At 37.6% G+C, this 13,611-nt stretch overlaps 1 pseudogene; it reads left to right on the forward strand.

The window, feature by feature from the left end:
- The window catches only part of LOC107656468 (uncharacterized), a 26,364-nt pseudogene extending 14,775 nt beyond the window's left edge, over positions 1–11,589 (forward strand).
- The last annotated feature ends 2,022 nt before the right edge of the window (positions 11,590–13,611 follow it).

The following is a 13,611-nucleotide window of genomic DNA, read 5'->3' on the forward strand; positions in this document are numbered from 1 at the left end:
ACATATATATATATATATATATATATATATATATATATATATACTGTATATACACCTTACTACGTGTACTGCATTAGGCTAACTGAGACTTGTCATTTGCGCTTATATATTGTTGCTCTTTTGTTAGTTTTGGCTGTTTTTATTGTCCTCATTTGTATAAGTCGCTTTGGATAAAAGAGTCTGCTAAATGACTAAATGTAAATGTAAATGGAATTATTTTCATACGTCTTAAGTTATATGGGCACGAGATCACTTCTCTTTCAGTGCGAAAACTTCTAATTCTTATTTTTATAAAATAAAATGCTATAGTATTTACCCTTTTCTTCTCCATCGGCGAATGATGATTCTGAAAGAAAACGCTCCTGAAGTCTGTTTGCTATAGCAACGAACGCTACTTTCATGCATCTGATTATCAGATAAACCTTGAGCTCTTATTTCAAGGTTGTTGTTAAAGCTGTGGTTATTTTAACGGTTTCCTTCGTACATTCAGTTTAACAACATTGTTAAAACACATTTCTCATTCAATGGAACTGTGCGTATGCTTTAGACTCTTACATTTTTGCTCCGTCCTTGCAATAAATACGCAGCTTTCGACTGCTCAGGTAATGTCGTCGGTATGACCGAGAGCCATTGACTGTGCGTATGCTTTAGACACTTACATTTTTGCTCCGTCCATGCGATAAATGCGCAGCCTTCGACTGCTCAGGTAGGCTAATGTCGTCGGTATAACCGAGAGCCATTGAAAAACTACAGAAAAGTAAAACTACTTCACTTTAGCATTACAGGCCACGAGTACTAAGGAGAGATCACACATCAGCTGCTCAAAAAATGTGTCAGAGACGAACGGAGCGCAAGCGCAATCCTGTGACAGTCCCTGCAGGCGGTAAATAGTGGAGCGCGTGAAGGAGAGATGCGAGGGCACGAACACTGTTCAAGGTCTCCATTAATTTGTGCTTGTAGTAATTTAATGTGTATATATGTTGAAAGCATTCAATCGCTATAGAAATCGCGATTCATTCGAATCTTAGCGTTTTAAATCGATTACTGTCCGAAATCGGCGATTCACGATTCAAAAATCCGTTTCAAGATCGATGCATTGCATCGTCAGGGTTTGTAATCGATGCATCGAGAAAACGAGTGAATCGTTACAACCCTAATATTTGAGCATAAGAAACAACATTCATGAGGCAGTTTATTTCAGAGTTTGTTGCTAATTTGAAATATGTAATTTAATTGTGAGTTCATAGGGCAGTTTTTGAGATTTCAGGATTGCCCCATTCGTTTAGATAGGGCTTGGTCTTGTTTGAGCTGCCCAGAGGTGTTGCAAATATAGCCACAGACTGAACAGACTTTCCTTGAAAGGGACTTTGTTTAAACACCCCCTTTCCTTTTCTTGCTTTACGACTGCCTAACGCAGGGGTGCCCAAACTCGGTCCTGGAGGGCCGGTTTCCCGGGTTACGTTCATATTCTGGGCTATTCTGCTTGTCTGTATGCTTTATTAATACTGAATTTAGTCATCCAGTGGTTTACATTACGCGTTTTAGAATGTCCCAAAACCGTGCCTTGATAAGCATGCACTGACTATTTCGTCCAATTTCAAAACAAAACTCTATGAACTGCTCCACTGTGAACGTATGGATGACTGTAGGCCACTGCAAGCTGTAAAGTAAACAGGAAGTGTTTGTCCAAGCTCAACTGGTTTTGCGCGATTTGCGCGAGGTTTTGTGAGGGAAAAAAAAAATAAAAATTCCTCCCACCCCATATTTTTTCGACCATCATGTCCCTTTAGGGGCACCGTAGGTTTGGAATGACATGAGGGTGACTTTTTTTTTTTACGTGTCTCTTGGTATGATACAAAATCAAATTGTGTGAATTATCGTTAAAAAGTTTGGGGTCAGTAAGAAAGAAATTAATAGTTTTGCTGTTAATAATGAATAATTAATGCTGTTCTTCTGGACTTTCTAACTTTCTAAGAAAGTAACTTTCCACACAAATATGAAGCAGCACAGCTGTTTTCAACATAATAATATATGACAATAAGAAATGTTTCTTGAGCAGCAAATCAGCATATTAGAATTAATTTTGAAGGATCTTGCGACATTAAAGACTGGAGTAATGATGCTAAAAATTCAGCTTTGCATCAAAGGAATATATTACAATTTAAAATATATTAAAATGGAAATCAGTTATTTTAAATATACAGTTATACAGTTTAAAAAGTTATATTAAATATGAAATCTAAATAATATTAATTCACAATAACATCAATATTCATTCATTATTTTTACTGTTTTCAATCAAAATAATGCAGCCTTGGTGAGCATAAGAGGCTTCTTTCAAACGTTTTAAAAACTGACTCAAAAGAAAAACTAAACTAAATCAATAGATGGTGAATACAGGTGGCATTTACATTATAATGTAACAACAGGGAAACATTAAAATAATACATGAAATTACCCCTTTAAAGATATCTTTTTTATTATTATTATTATTTTTTTTACACCGTATGAACTACTCTGTTTGTCTGATATTGCAGGCTTCCTCTGATCTTGTCCTGAGGACCTTTTCTATAGACTGCAAGAAAATGTCTGTGGAGATCTTTGAGCAAACCATGCCATCAGCAAAGCATTGGAGGATCAATCACAAAACCGGTACCGATGCAATGAATGAAAATATACAGTGGTTTGGGTCTGCTTGTAGACTGCTAAATCCTCCTAAATATTTTTAAAATACTGTACATTATTTTTAGAGCTGCCCAGGAGTCCTAGTGATTATGCAGCCTCTGCAGCTCAGATTGTGATTGGTCAGGTGCTGGAGGGTGTTCAGCCTCTGCCTGATGATGCTCGTATTCTTGCTCTCACTGAGGCTATGACGGCTTTCATGCAGGCCTGGATGGAGCACATCCTTAAACAGAAGATCAAGTTTAGGTTAGTAAACATGTGGTGGAGCAATGGTCTTACTGTAGCGGTTCATGTTCCATTCTTTCACTGTTCATGTTTGTGAATTTTTCATTTACACTAGTATTCAGGGAGCTCTGCAGCTGAAGCAGGACTTCGACTTGATTCGAGATCTCATTCGTTTAGAGGAATATAGCCTCTCAGATGAGCTGTACCAGAAGCTGCTGTCACTATGTGTTTTTCATCAGTTGGATACTGCAATCGTGTGCCTGCTTCAGCAGCCTATGGCCAAACCTTACCTGCCCTCTCGCAGCTGGGAGCCCTTCAGACACTGCTGTGAGTTCATTCAAAAAAAAAAAAAGGAAAAAAAAGTCATTAACTGTTTTTAAAATTATTTCATAATGTTTCCTGAGGTGCACTTATAATGTTAGTATTTTTTTAAAGATCAATTTAGAAATAAAAGGACATTTTCTACCCTGATTTTAACCCTCTGATTTGAACGCTCTGAAGACTCACAGCAGTCATGCCTCTTCCAACAATGTAAATGCCCACTGCTATAATTGCCTACAATTTTTTCATATGAAATAAGTATTACATGTGGAGATTTTACTATTACAGCTGTCGACATTTAATTGTGAAAAGTGTTGATTTATAGGCTAGGGCTGGTCGATAAAACAATATAATTTTCCTTGATAAAACGACAACTAGAGTTCGATATAATGTTTATGCACCAGAAGTGTAACAAACAGCGCTACTCATCTGAGCCGTGCCACACGGGCAATTTATCTGCTCGACTCAAAGTTCAAACAGCATTGCAGCGCGAGCTACTAGAACAGATGCGTTTACTTGCTGAAAATTCAGCGCTGTGATGTCCAATATGAAGCACTTGAATTCAGCGAAAAACACAAATGACTCAGTGATTTAAACTAGTTTAAATCCAGATGAAACCGTGCTGACAAACAGGAGAAATCTTTTTCAATCTACAAATCGTGTTTATTTATAATGGATTTACTGTAGTAACACTAACTGCACCATGTCATTGTGGCAGAAATGTGGCATATTTATCAAATTTTATTCTACTATTAATGTAGACATGTATTTTTTTTAGTGATTAAGCTATATATTTGTGATTAAGAGCACAAAAATGCAGTATAGCTAACAGTGCAAACACGATGTAAAAAAACAGATTAATTGTGCAGTGTAGACGACATCATTACAGGATCATCATTTTGATGGCGAGATTCCTGAACTCTCGTCACTGATAAACAGGGCCGTTCTTAGGGGGGTGCATATGGAAGGATATTCCAGACTATTTTCAAAAGGAATTGCAAATTTTGTTTTCATTGCATTTTCCATATGTGGACGCATAAATTGTGACATAATCCAAATGTAATTGCAAATCTTACATTACCATTTGCGTTTTCGCAAATGCACAGTGACTGCCAAATTACAAACGGAAAAGCAAAGTCCATTTGCAACTGTATTTCCCATGTCCTACAAGTACATATTTAAATAGCAATATTAATTACTATGTTTGCTTTTTCACTCTCTCTGCATCGCGCATGCAACCTGCCAAAACTCAAATGGAATCGCAAATACTTTAGCAAATGAATTTCCAATGCTTTACATGGAAACCTGTCTATTTGTCTCAGGGTGGGGACTACTACTACTGCTATGGGCCGTGTTTTTATTGGGAGGTGATGTCACTCACAGCCGAATTGCTTTGCCTTTAAACAATGGAGGTAATTGGTAAAGCTAAAAGCAGCTGCCAATCCGCCAAATGTGTGTGAACGAACAGACAGTGCAACCCGGGTATCCTTATATTCTTGGAACCTTACACAATAAATTCCAAATACAATTTTACTCCAAATGCAGTAACTATCCCCTGCTAACAGCGGGAGCCACAATGGTACGCACGATAGGTCAATATTCACTATTAAACAAAAGCTTTTCACTTGTCTCAAGATCTCTCACTATTTACACTCCGACTGAGACTACTTATTTGCCACCTTACCTAATCCATAATGGAGCATGTGTCTCGTGGAACCTAAGCGAGCCTGCCTGAAAATCTTAGGCAGACCGTGTAAATATACACTTTTTTTTCCCTATTTACCATGTTGTCTTATATTTTACTCAGCCGTTTTAATCTGTTCTGGAGCGTGCGTCCTGTGGCACCTAAGTGTCATAGCTGCCACAAGATCTCTCACTGTTTACAGCCACTGCGATCACTGCAATTGATGCATTTTTGATGATCGATGATTTTTAATATCAAGTTAACTTACCTTGGCTGTGGCATGTTCTGTGACAGCTGCGCCTAGATCTGACTAGTGAAATGTCATCTGGGGCAGGCTATTTCAGTATGGTCACATGCATCAGTTGGAATGTAAACAGTGAGAGATGTTTAGGCAGGTGCAACGCTTAAGTGCTCCATTATGGATTCAAAGAGAGAAATAAAATATATTACAATATAATAAATGTAGATTTGCACTGTCTGTTTGCTCATATGTGTTTGGTTAATGACCTATTGTGCGTACCATTGTGGCTCCTAATGTTAGCAGGGGATAGTCGCTGCATTTTGGGTAAAAACAATGGAATTTTTTTATGTACAAGGTGCCAAGAATATAAGGAGACCCAGAGTCTGTTTCTTCACATGCATCTATCGGATTGGCAGCTGCCTTTAGCGGAGCCTTTACAGCCGCCTTTGCTTATATTTACCAAGGATGACAATATTAGTGGAGGGCACTGCATTTGTAATAAAACAAAAGTTGGAGTTTTTTTTTATCACTCTCTTCTTATATCAAGCCAAGTTCAGGCCATATTTTGGGCTCATCTGCTGCATGTACACAGTATATATTTATTCTAATAATAATTTCTATATACATTTTTTTTTATCACCATCTTCATTAAGCTGCGTTGTGTTTTCTTTAACTGCTTCTATGAGAGGAAAATGCTTAACCTGCAATTTAGCGCTTTCTGTAGGCTATGTAGTATATTTTATTAATAAACTGCAAAACCGTGCCTTGAACTAAGCACTGACTGTAGGCTGTATGAACCACTGCAAGCTGTAAAGTAAACAGGAAGTGTTTGTCCAAGCTCAACTGGTTTTGCGCGAGAATGCAAAAGTTTTGTGAGGGAAAAAAAAAATAAAAATTCCTCCCACCCCATATTTTTTCGACCATCATGTCCCTTTAGGGGCACCGTAGGTTTGGAATGACATGAGGGTGACTTTTTTTTTTTACGTGTCTCTTGGTATGATACAAAATCAAATTGTGTGAATTATCGTTAAAAAGTTTGGGGTCAGTAAGAAAGAAATTAATAGTTTTGCTGTTAATAATGAATAATTAATGCTGTTCTTCTGGACTTTCTAACTTTCTAAGAAAGTAACTTTCCACACAAATATGAAGCAGCACAGCTGTTTTCAACATAATAATATATGACAATAAGAAATGTTTCTTGAGCAGCAAATCAGCATATTAGAATTAATTTTGAAGGATCTTGCGACATTAAAGACTGGAGTAATGATGCTAAAAATTCAGCTTTGCATCAAAGGAATATATTACAATTTAAAATATATTAAAATGGAAATCAGTTATTTTAAATATACAGTTATACAGTTTAAAAAGTTATATTAAATATGAAATCTAAATAATATTAATTCACAATAACATCAATATTCATTCATTATTTTTACTGTTTTCAATCAAAATAATGCAGCCTTGGTGAGCATAAGAGGCTTCTTTCAAACGTTTTAAAAACTGACTCAAAAGAAAAACTAAACTAAATCAATAGATGGTGAATACAGGTGGCATTTACATTATAATGTAACAACAGGGAAACATTAAAATAATACATGAAATTACCCCTTTAAAGATATCTTTTTTATTATTATTATTATTTTTTTTACACCGTATGAACTACTCTGTTTGTCTGATATTGCAGGCTTCCTCTGATCTTGTCCTGAGGACCTTTTCTATAGACTGCAAGAAAATGTCTGTGGAGATCTTTGAGCAAACCATGCCATCAGCAAAGCATTGGAGGATCAATCACAAAACCGGTACCGATGCAATGAATGAAAATATACAGTGGTTTGGGTCTGCTTGTAGACTGCTAAATCCTCCTAAATATTTTTAAAATACTGTACATTATTTTTAGAGCTGCCCAGGAGTCCTAGTGATTATGCAGCCTCTGCAGCTCAGATTGTGATTGGTCAGGTGCTGGAGGGTGTTCAGCCTCTGCCTGATGATGCTCGTATTCTTGCTCTCACTGAGGCTATGACGGCTTTCATGCAGGCCTGGATGGAGCACATCCTTAAACAGAAGATCAAGTTTAGGTTAGTAAACATGTGGTGGAGCAATGGTCTTACTGTAGCGGTTCATGTTCCATTCTTTCACTGTTCATGTTTGTGAATTTTTCATTTACACTAGTATTCAGGGAGCTCTGCAGCTGAAGCAGGACTTCGACTTGATTCGAGATCTCATTCGTTTAGAGGAATATAGCCTCTCAGATGAGCTGTACCAGAAGCTGCTGTCACTATGTGTTTTTCATCAGTTGGATACTGCAATCGTGTGCCTGCTTCAGCAGCCTATGGCCAAACCTTACCTGCCCTCTCGCAGCTGGGAGCCCTTCAGACACTGCTGTGAGTTCATTCAAAAAAAAAAAAGAAGGAAAAAAAAGTCATTAACTGTTTTTAAAATTATTTCATAATGTTTCCTGAGGTGCACTTATAATGTTAGTATTTTTTTAAAGATCAATTTAGAAATAAAAGGACATTTTCTACCCTGATTTTAACCCTCTGATTTGAACGCTCTGAAGACTCACAGCAGTCATGCCTCTTCCAACAATGTAAATGCCCACTGCTATAATTGCCTACAATTTTTTCATATGAAATAAGTATTACATGTGGAGATTTTACTATTACAGCTGTCGACATTTAATTGTGAAAAGTGTTGATTTATAGGCTAGGGCTGGTCGATAAAACAATATAATTTTCCTTGATAAAACGACAACTAGAGTTCGATATAATGTTTATGCACCAGAAGTGTAACAAACAGCGCTACTCATCTGAGCCGTGCCACACGGGCAATTTATCTGCTCGACTCAAAGTTCAAACAGCATTGCAGCGCGAGCTACTAGAACAGATGCGTTTACTTGCTGAAAATTCAGCGCTGTGATGTCCAATATGAAGCACTTGAATTCAGCGAAAAACACAAATGACTCAGTGATTTAAACTAGTTTAAATCCAGATGAAACCGTGCTGACAAACAGGAGAAATCTTTTTCAATCTACAAATCGTGTTTATTTATAATGGATTTACTGTAGTAACACTAACTGCACCATGTCATTGTGGCAGAAATGTGGCATATTTATCAAATTTTATTCTACTATTAATGTAGACATGTATTTTTTTTAGTGATTAAGCTATATATTTGTGATTAAGAGCACAAAAATGCAGTATAGCTAACAGTGCAAACACGATGTAAAAAAACAGATTAATTGTGCAGTGTAGACGACATCATTACAGGATCATCATTTTGATGGCGAGATTCCTGAACTCTCGTCACTGATAAACAGGGCCGTTCTTAGGGGGGTGCATATGGAAGGATATTCCAGACTATTTTCAAAAGGAATTGCAAATTTTGTTTTCATTGCATTTTCCATATGTGGACGCATAAATTGTGACATAATCCAAATGTAATTGCAAATCTTACATTACCATTTGCGTTTTCGCAAATGCACAGTGACTGCCAAATTACAAACGGAAAAGCAAAGTCCATTTGCAACTGTATTTCCCATGTCCTACAAGTACATATTTAAATAGCAATATTAATTACTATGTTTGCTTTTTCACTCTCTCTGCATCGCGCATGCAACCTGCCAAAACTCAAATGGAATCGCAAATACTTTAGCAAATGAATTTCCAATGCTTTACATGGAAACCTGTCTATTTGTCTCAGGGTGGGGACTACTACTACTGCTATGGGCCGTGTTTTTATTGGGAGGTGATGTCACTCACAGCCGAATTGCTTTGCCTTTAAACAATGGAGGTAATTGGTAAAGCTAAAAGCAGCTGCCAATCCGCCAAATGTGTGTGAACGAACAGACAGTGCAACCCGGGTATCCTTATATTCTTGGAACCTTACACAATAAATTCCAAATACAATTTTACTCCAAATGCAGTAACTATCCCCTGCTAACAGCGGGAGCCACAATGGTACGCACGATAGGTCAATATTCACTATTAAACAAAAGCTTTTCACTTGTCTCAAGATCTCTCACTATTTACACTCCGACTGAGACTACTTATTTGCCACCTTACCTAATCCATAATGGAGCATGTGTCTCGTGGAACCTAAGCGAGCCTGCCTGAAAATCTTAGGCAGACCGTGTAAATATACACTTTTTTTTCCCTATTTACCATGTTGTCTTATATTTTACTCAGCCGTTTTAATCTGTTCTGGAGCGTGCGTCCTGTGGCACCTAAGTGTCATAGCTGCCACAAGATCTCTCACTGTTTACAGCCACTGCGATCACTGCAATTGATGCATTTTTGATGATCGATGATTTTTAATATCAAGTTAACTTACCTTGGCTGTGGCATGTTCTGTGACAGCTGCGCCTAGATCTGACTAGTGAAATGTCATCTGGGGCAGGCTATTTCAGTATGGTCACATGCATCAGTTGGAATGTAAACAGTGAGAGATGTTTAGGCAGGTGCAACGCTTAAGTGCTCCATTATGGATTCAAAGAGAGAAATAAAATATATTACAATATAATAAATGTAGATTTGCACTGTCTGTTTGCTCATATGTGTTTGGTTAATGACCTATTGTGCGTACCATTGTGGCTCCTAATGTTAGCAGGGGATAGTCGCTGCATTTTGGGTAAAAACAATGGAATTTTTTTATGTACAAGGTGCCAAGAATATAAGGAGACCCAGAGTCTGTTTCTTCACATGCATCTATCGGATTGGCAGCTGCCTTTAGCGGAGCCTTTACCGATGACCTCCATTTTTTCAAAGCATTCGGCACAATCATCTGTGAGTGACATCACCTCCCAATACAAACACTGCCCATAGTATAGTCCCACGACTCCCACCCCTGACAGTGATTGAAAGGTTTTTGTGCAAGGCATCGGAAATTCAAATGGAATTGCGATTCCAAGTTTTAGCAGGTTACATGGGAAATACTGATGCAAATAGACTTTGCTTTTGCATTTAAAATTTAGCAGTCACAGTACATTGGCGAAAGCGAAAACGCAAGCGATAATTTGCAATTGTGTTTGGATTTGCAATTGTGTTTGGATTATGTCACAATTTATGCGTCCACATATGGAAAACGCAATTGAAAAATTCAATACAATCCTGTGCTGCTCTGCTCTTCTTCTCATCTTCTTTGGTGGGGACAAAGATGCAATGATGTAGAAGTAGGCCTTGATCTGATTCTGCAGAGGCGGTCTTTCGTCGCACTGTGATGTCATTATTGTCACAAAATCTGAAACACTCGTTTGTCCAAAAACAGCTTTTATTGAAACCAAACTCAGAAAATGACGTTTTGAGTTCTGAAACTTAAAGGCTGTCTTTATAGTACAATGACCTCTGTTTGTCAAATGAGCAAGTCAAAGTTGATTTCTCAATTCATGCCCCTTTAACAAACAAACAAAATGTTATTAATCGGAGCGATGGCATAAATAAAAAAATCTTTTATAACTATAATATTTACATCTTGATTTTATGTTTAGTTTTAGAATTTTAATTTTGAAAAAAGTTAGAGTTAATATGTTAATAGTCTAACATATGGTTGATATGGTGACTGGTTAATAGTCTAATAAACTAATGAGTCATCTTACCGTAAGGTGCTCTCTGTCATTTATTGCACTGGGCAATATAATGCTGGATTTACTGTATACTGACACCTAGTGGCATGATTGTTGCATCAACCCGAAAGCAAAAGTCTCAGTAACAAAAACAGCATTGTAGCAATGTGTTCTTTGCCGTCAGCCAGGATTAACTTTTGCTTTGAGGCAAAGTGTCTAACAATAGCAGGCTTAGCAGGATAAAAAGTGAGTAGTATTCAACTTGTCATGTGACAGGTTACCCACTTCATATAAAAATAAAATTTGAGTCAAATGAGTCTTCGCTTTGTGTGAACAGACATCAGCAGGTTTATGTTAATACCTGTGTGTCGTGTTTCCTCAGGTCCAAGCAGTGCACAGGTCATGGATCAGGCAGCAGGGAGTCTTAATAATCTGGAGAGTATGGGCATACAGGCAGCGTGCCAGCAGGCCCTGACACAAGATGAGAGCTCAGTGACCCCTGAGCTGCTGTCCTCCTCCCCACCCAAGTCCTACTTGGCCGTGGCTCAGCAGGAATGGCTGGACCTGCGGATACAAAGCGGCTCACGCTGGAAACTCCCAGTGCTGCATTGTTTCACTAAATCTGAACCTTAATCAAGTGACCAGAGCAATTATGTCTGTGTTTACTGGCCCACCTACAGATCAGTTATTCATTCAGATATATGTTGTTAAATTTGTTATAAGGATGTAATCGGATGGCCAACCAAACAGTTCAGGTTTCTTGCCAGACAGCAATAAGTTGAAGGAATCCTGTAGTATGTGAAGATCAACACTTCCTACGTGTGTAGCATTCGTATTTTCTGTGAAAAACTGTTTATCGTCAGATAAACAATGTCACTGTTGATGCCTTTCTGAAAAAACTGTGAAAATGGTAAAATTAGTCATATATTTATCTATTTTTAAAATTGTCTTCATTGCCAAAGTAATTGTGGTGTTTGATAGAGACTTTAACTACAGATTTATTTATTAAGTCATGTGTACTAAATGCATGTGCTCTCCAGCACATACTAAAGACTTTTAATAGAGTTAAGCTCAGGACTCTGTGGTGGCCAATTCATACAAGAATAAGATTCCTCATGTTCACTGAACCACTGTTTCACAAATTGAGATGGGTGAATCTTGGCATGTCATCCTGGAATATGTACTTGTATAAACTAAAAAATGCTGGGTTAAATACAACCCAGCGCTGGGTGAAATATGGACAAAACCCAGCAATTGGGTTGTTTTGACCCAGCATTTAACCCAACCGCTGGGTCAAAACAACCCAGTTGCTGGGTTTGTCCATATTTTGTTGTATTTAACCCAGCATTTTTATGTCTTCCAACATGGTTGTTTGAGAAGTAAAAAGCTACACACTGCATCATTTAGGGTTAAAATAATTTTTGCAAAACATGTAAAATGCCAGAAACATGTTAACCACTGCAATAATGATCCAAACTTAAACTCTTCAGTATTTGAATATTTACATCCAAATGGCCACTTTTTTGGCCAGGCAGTAAACTTTGTAATAGAATCGGTTCATTATTTACCTGTGAAATGTAAAGTTGTTTATGATGTGTTTGAGGAATGGGGGATTATAAAATGGTTAAAAGAGCAGGCAATCGCCATAGAATGTCACGGATGTCTGATAACATATATAAAGTTAAAATGTTCATTCATTTGTTAAAATGAATTTCAAGTTCAGTGACAGTCTACCATTTTTATCCTAGAGCTTTAAGACGTGCGGTTATATCTCATATAACCGAAAGGTGGTGACAAAACATCATGAATTAAATACGTCAGTTGTAAGAGCGTCAGGGGGGTGATCATTAAAATAATTGTAGTAAACGCAGGTTGTTTAATACACCCGTCCTCTTGTTTACTCTTTAAAGTGTTTATATTTAGTGTTCATTAACGGAAAAAAAAGGATATGAATAATCGAGAAATGGAATAAGCAATACTGACATTCGTACCGCATGTAAGTTCACGCTGTTTATGGAAATTTACTTACGACTATAATTATTTTTTGTTAATGAGGTGTTTGTTTTAGCTTGGTTTCTCGTTGTTTGCTTGAGCCTCATGTAGATGAAATGTGGCAGCAAATGTAAATGAAACCTTTTCTGATCAGAAAAGACATTAATTTTACTTTAATGCTGGCTAAATAGTCATCGCATAATAGTAGAACAGATAATTAATATAAATATATATTAAATATATTACTATTCATTAAAGGTTTACATAACTATTTAAATGTGCATTAACTTATTTGTTAAGCATTACGATGAAGATATTAGGCCTACTCCAAAATAGTGAACCCAAACACAGGCCCTTAAACAATATTACACCATAAACACTGTTTGCAAGCACCAGTCTAAATAAACTATATTCTAACAATTTAAGCAGTTTCTTTGTGTGGCTTTACCTCAGTGCAGGAGTGCTGCACAGACTGACCCGTCCCATGCAGCCATTCACTTTTAATTAATTTAAATTGAGCATTACGGCTGCGAGGGAGACTTATGATGAATTTTCCCAATATCATTTGCTCCTCAGAAGGCCTGTCATACACCTGGGAAATGTATGATAATATCTGATTGGCAGGGAGGGGGCTGTGGCCATTGTGGAGCTCCCTCCCCAGCATACACGGCGGCTGAGTTATGGCTGCACGGCCCACCTTACTGTTTGGTGGCATGTAATTTGAATACAGATTAGTTGGCCCCAGTGTTCCAGTGCTTTGGCACTACCATTCCTGGGGACAGTAATTTGACTGATGAACACAAGGGTTATCACAAGGTCATCACCTTCAGCGAGGTAAGAGGGGGATGGTGTGCCAGCCAACCCACTTTTGGAGCCACCAGCCAAGAAGTCTTTCGATAGCATAATTAG

Source organism: Sinocyclocheilus anshuiensis, unplaced genomic scaffold (assembly GCF_001515605.1).
Source record: "Sinocyclocheilus anshuiensis isolate Anshui unplaced genomic scaffold, SAMN03320099.WGS_v1.1 scaffold2469, whole genome shotgun sequence".
NCBI classification, from domain to species: domain Eukaryota; kingdom Metazoa; phylum Chordata; class Actinopteri; order Cypriniformes; family Cyprinidae; genus Sinocyclocheilus; species Sinocyclocheilus anshuiensis.